The sequence below is a fragment of the Orycteropus afer genome, unplaced genomic scaffold (genome assembly GCF_000298275.1).
Source record: "Orycteropus afer afer isolate SDZICR_OR568_19922 unplaced genomic scaffold, OryAfe1.0 scaffold00025, whole genome shotgun sequence".
In the NCBI taxonomy this organism is placed as follows: Eukaryota; Metazoa; Chordata; class Mammalia; order Tubulidentata; family Orycteropodidae; genus Orycteropus; species Orycteropus afer.
In genome coordinates this window covers 468,966-475,410 of record NW_006921612.1, presented here as the reverse complement: position 1 = coordinate 475,410, position 6,445 = coordinate 468,966, and positions in this window count along the sequence as shown.

Genomic DNA, 6,445 nt, shown 5'->3' with positions numbered 1-6,445 from the left:
TATATATATATATGATCACTAGTGGTGTAGTACTTAAGGCATTTGACTGCTAACCATAAGCTGGGAGGGTCAAATCCACCAGCTGCTCCATGTAAGGAAGATAGGGCAATTTATTTCCATAAAGATTTACCATCTTAGAAACACAATCAGTGGGGATCACTATGAGTTGGAATTGACTCAATAGCAGTGGGGTTTGGTTTGGTTTTTGTATCTATCTATCTATCTATCTATGTACTAAAATCTCAATTCACTGCCATTAAGTTCCAAGGTGGTATCACTACAGAAGTACATTGTCCCATTTTCCTTCTGAAGAATGACTGGTGGGTTTGAACCACCAACCTTCTGGTTAACAGTCAAAAGCCTTAGGCACTACACCACCAGAGCTCCCCCCCATATATATATGTGTGTATGTGTGTGTGTGTATGCTCTGGGGGCATACTGCCTGAGGCATTTGACTGCTAACCAGAAGGCTGACAGTTCAAACCCACCAGTCACTCCTTGGAAGGAAGATGGGACAATCTACTTTCATAGTGATACTGCCTCCAAAACACAAGGAGTGGTCACTATTAGTCGGATCTGAATTGATGGCAGAGTTTGGTTTTGGTTTTTGATATACATATATGATTTCAATTTCATGATTTTCCACATAATCCAACCAAAGATTTTTGTTTAATGTATTGTTGTTACTGGTTTTTTGTTATTCTTGTTCCATTAAGATACTGAGCAAAATTTGAAATGGTGAAACTTGACGTACTCTGAAAATAAATAGAGAATGTGACCTGCGTAACAAGAATTTCAACCAAAAATATCAGTTGATTAACTTTAGTTGGATTTCTTCAACTGAAATAATACAATGTCTTGTATTTGCATTTATCCTTTAGTGGTAGCTGTGGAAATTCTGTGAAACCAGTGTAATAACTTTTACATATGTATTTGAAAAAAGTTATATATAACATCTGTTTTCATTTTGGGGCACTATCTTTTTTTTTTTTGGCTTTATTTTATAAGTCTATGATGCACAGATCACCAGAAGATCTCTTGTCCTGTCATCTTCAGAGTAATGAACACTTTCCATTTGTGTAAATCTACCTTCCTCGAGTGACAGTCACTAATTTGCAAATCAAAGAAATCTCACCTTCATACTTTTTTCAATCAGTGACTGTTTAATTGCAGAAATACAGAAAGGGTCATTACTTTGAACTATAAAACATTTCACCAAATAATCTATCAGCAGGTAGTAATTTAATCTGCCTTGCTTTTTAAAAAAGGGATATTTTAAGTCAGGAAATTCTTCTATATATTTAAAATAAAAAAAAAAAAAACTGATAAAGTTGTTCTTCATCAAATTTACATTTAAATAGTATTATAAATAAAGGAGACAAAATTAAATTAACAATCAATTATTTTGTGCTCTGATTCTTCAAACTTCTGTAACTGATCTCACATATGATGTTTGTCCTTGATGTCATTGCACAACTTGTCTGGTCTTCAGTCACTGGTGTTCAGTGTGTTAAATCTATTCTTGTGATGGTCTCTAAGTTCAGGTGTGGTATACTGAAGGTTGTACTTTGGCTGTTGTGGATTTGTTCTAATTTTCTTGGCTGTAACTTGAACTCATATATGACATCAAGATTCAATTTGAACTCACATATAACATCAATGAAATCATACATGAAGAAAGCAAAAGGTCATTAAAAAGATAATAAGGAAAGAAAATACCAAAATGGATTTCAGAAGAGACTCTAAAACTTGTCCTTAAATGTAGAGGAGCTAAAGCAAGTGGAAAATATGATGAAGTAAAGGAGCTGAAAAAAAGTATTTCAAAGAGCAGCTTGAGAAAACAATGTGAAGTATTAGAATGAAACATGTAAAGACTTACAGTTAGGAAACAAAAAGGGAAGAAAATGATCAACATTTCTCAAGCTCAAAAAAACTGAAAAAATCATTCAAGCATCAAGTTGTAATATTGAAGTATTGTATGGACAAAATATTGAATAGTGTGGGAAATATCAAAGAAGATGGAAGGAATACACAGTCACTATAACAAAGATAATTAATTGGTTGACATTCAACTGTTTCAATAAATAGTATACGAGCAAGAACTGTTGATATTTAAGGAAGAAGTCTAAGCTGCACTGAAGGCATTGGCAAGAAAATAAGAAAAACTCTCCAGGAAGTCATGGAATATGTTTGAGTCTTTTCAGCAATCAGATGGAATACTAGAATCTTGTCTATGCCAAGAAATTTGGAAGATAGCTACTTGACCAACTAACTGGAAGAGATTCATATTTGTGCTAATTCTCAAGAAAGGTGATCTATCACAATGCTGACATTATCTAACAATATCATCAATATCACACGCAAGTAAATTTTGCTGAAGATAACTTAGAAATGGTTGCAGCACTACATTAACAGGATCTGCCAGAAATTCAAGGCAGGTTCAGAAGAAGATGTGAAATGGGGGATATCATTGCTGATGTCAGATGGACCTTGGCTAAAATGCAAAGGTTACCAGAAAGAAGATTGCCTTCTTATAATTATTATATTTTAATATAGTGTGTTTTTGACTATGCAAAGACTTTCCACTTTGTGGATTGTAACAACTTATGGATAACATTGCAAAGAATGGGGATTCCAAACAATTAATAGTGCTTATAGGGAACCTATACATATACGAAGAGGCAATTGTTCAAACAGAACAAAGCAGTAGTTCATGGTTTAAAGTCAGAAAGGGTGTGCATCAGGATTGTAGCCTTTCATCTTATTTATTCAATCTCTGTGTTGAGCAAATAATCTGAGAAGCTAGACTATATAAAAAAGAACACAGCATCAGGATTGAAGGAAGACTCAAAGACTACAGCCCTCAGTATGGATTACATATCAACAAGAAATATATATATATATCCTCACAATATATATCTTCACAACTGCACTAATAAGTAACACCATGATAAACCGAGAAAAGATTGAAGTTGTCAGAATTTTGTTGTTCTTGGATCCACAATCAATGCCCATGGAAGCAACAGCCAAGAAGTGAAACTACATATTGCATTGGACAAACCCATTGCAAAAGACCTCTTTAGTGTTAGAAAGTAAAGATGTAACTTTGAGGACTAAAGTGTGTCTGATACAATCATGGTATTTATTGTCAATGGTTAGTGCAAAAGTTGGACACTGAATAAGGAAGAATTGATGCCTTGAAATTGTGGTGTTGTCAAAGAATATTCAATATACCACGGATTGCCAAAAGAATGAATAATTTTGTCTTGGAAGTAGTACAACCAAAATGTTCCTTAGAAGTGGGGATGGCAAGACTTCATTTCATGTCCTTTGCCCATGTTATTAGAAGGGACCCGTCTCCAGGGAAGAGCATCATGCTTGGTAAAGTGGAAGGTAAATGAAAAAGGGGAAGACCTTCAATAAGATTAACTGCTATAGTGGCTGCAACAATGGACTCAAACATAACAACAATTTTAAGAAAGACGCAGAACTGTGCGATATTTTCTCCTGTTGTACATTGGGTGCTATGAGTTGAAACTGACTTCAGAGAGAAGAAGAAGGAGGAGGAGGAGGAGGAAGAGAAGGAGAAGAAGGAGAAGAAAGAGGAGGAGGAGAAGAAGGAGAAGAAGAGCAAGAGCAAGAACAAGATAATGTTTAACCATAACTGATAGATACAATGCTTAACCAGAGTTTTTTGGTCTACACAAGAAGTTTCTTCAGCAAGATCTCAGAATAGAATTGATTTTATTCTTTGGATGGATTTTTAAGAAACAGAGATGATTGATTTAAGATATCTCTAGAAAGTAAAACAAGTACCACCTGAGACATGGTAAAATCCTTTAGGTAAAGTCACAATCTTTTCACTCCCTGATACAAGAATCCATTAAATGTGCAGTTATTGAATGTCTACTGTGACAAGCACTGTGAACAGTTTTGATGGAAATTAGTCAGTTTTCACCCATCAGGACATCAAGGTAGTAAAAAAACTGCCCAGAGCGTGTCTGTAGGCAGTCAAGAATACCTGAGGTTTCAGGTTCTGTTTTTGAGACACTTCCGGCCAGAACGCTCACACTCTAACAATGCAGTCCTCAAAGAGGTGCTACATGGAGAGAGAGCCACTCCATTCTCCCTAAGTAGGACTCAGAAAGGAGGAGAAATCAAAGCACACAGCAAGGCAGGAAATTGGAAATGTGCATTTTGAAATAAATCTGAAAACAACAAAATTATCAGTATACAAAGAAAATTATTTCTAAATGGTTATTCAGTATTAACTTCTGCTCCTCCCCCAAGAAAAAAAATCAAACCCATTCCCAGCCAGTCAATTACAGCTCATTGCTACTCCATGAGTTACAGAGTAGAATTGCTCCATGGAGCTTTGCTGGCTGTAATTTTATGGAAATAGATCTCCAGGCCTTTCTTCTCTGGCACCTCTGAGTGGGTTCAAACTACCAATCTTTAGGTTAGTCATTGGTCACAAACATTTTGCACCTTTCAGGGACTTTTTTTATTCATTATTAATTGAAGGTACATGCAGTTAAACCCACTGTTATTAAGTCAATTCTGACTCATAGCCACCGTATAGGACAGAGTAGAACTGCTCCACAGGGTTTCTAAGGCTGTAATCTTTACCGTAGCGAACTGCATCATCTTTTTCCTACAGAGTATCTGCTGGGTTCAAACTGCTAATCTTTTGATAAGCAGCTAAATGCTTTAACCTCTCTGTCACCAAAACTCCTACGTTAAAATAGAACAAACAATTAAGTAAAATAATTTTCTTTTTTGGTGATAACATAGCATCCTTTCAATTTTAAGATAACATCATTCAGCTATATCTTGTATTATTAAACTTTTTACTAGTGCTGAATTTTTGTAGTCCGATAACCACTATTATATATTTATCTGAAATTAGAAAGAAATATTATGATCTCTGCAAAATAGAAATTTGGTAGGTACTTCTAAAAATCTGCTTATTTGTCTTTTGGTGTTTTTCTCCGTGACTATTATTATTATTTTTTTTTTTTTCTGTAGTAAAAAATAGAAACATGGATCCAAATTTTTTCAGATAGAAATCTGCTATAGTGTTTTCATTAAGTTACATTTAAAATAAATGCATAATTACTTCTGAGTACCTCTACTTAATATGCACATTTAAGAATATATTGAGAAGGAGAATATACTATTCTGATTGCAAGGTCTTTTTATTGGTTGGTAATACACAGAACTTCTCTTAAGACAAGACTATTGAGTGAAGTTCCTGGGTGGTGCAAACAGTTAATGCTCTTGGCTGCTAACTGCAAAGTTTCAGTTTTGAGTCCACCCAGAGGTGGCTCAAAAGAAAGTCTTGATGATTTACTTGTGAAAAATCAGCCATTGAAACCAACATTACGGAACAAAGTTCTACTCTGACAAATATGGAGTCATTATGAGTTGGAATTGACTTGATGTTGTTGTTGTTAGGTACAGTCAAGTAGTTCTACTGCACAACTTCATGCACAACAGAAGGAAGTACTGTCTGGTCCTGTGCTGCAGTACAGTGCGTTGCTTAGTACGGACCTTCTAGCCATCGTCCTCCATTTTGTGATGTACTGTAAATCCTCATGTCTACTCCTGTTTAGGGTGGGATGCATCTAGAATCCCACCTTGCTGGAGGATGACTCAAGTCACCAGTCATTTTGTGATGTATTATAAATCTTATTCTCTATGCCAGTTTAGGCTGGGATGTATCTTGAGTCCCATCTTGCTGAGGGGTGTGACTCAAGTTACCTTTAGCTTCCTTGAGGGTATATATGTGAATGTTCTTGCAGTTCTGTCTCTTGTTCTGCTTCTGCATTTGATTTGTCATCATCTCACCCCTGGATTTGAGACAGCAGCTGTCATCTGACCCACCAATTTCAGTTCACCAATCCCTGAAAGCATGTGAGTTGGGAGAATCCTCCAGGCCTATCCACAGACCTGGAACTTGCCAGCCTACCAACCTTCCAGTCTCCACCACCAACACATAAGCCATTTACTTGGGAGTTTGTGAGTTTTGTGAGACTTTTTCATGAAATACAGAACCCTAAGACAGGAGGGAAATTATTGAGGGGAGAAGGAGGAGTCGATGTTAGAGATGATGGAGTGGCATGGCAATTTGGAAATGTTGGACATCTGGGGCATCTTAAACCTTCTCTTCATAGGGCCTAACCTTGTGCTTACCTTGCTCCCGGAGACCCGGTCGCTCTCGGGAGGATAATAAGGGAAGTGTTCAGTGCAGATCGGGAACAAGGTAAGCATGGGCATAGCACAGAGTAGCAGGCCGGAAGAGCAGGAGAAAGGGGTAAAACCCAGGAAGCCAAAGAGAAGAGCAATCAGCCGAAGGGATTAGGTGAGGAGGGGAAACTCAGGGACGCCCAAAGAAGCAGGCCAGAAGAGCAGGAGAAAGGGGATTAAAAGACAGGAAGCCAGA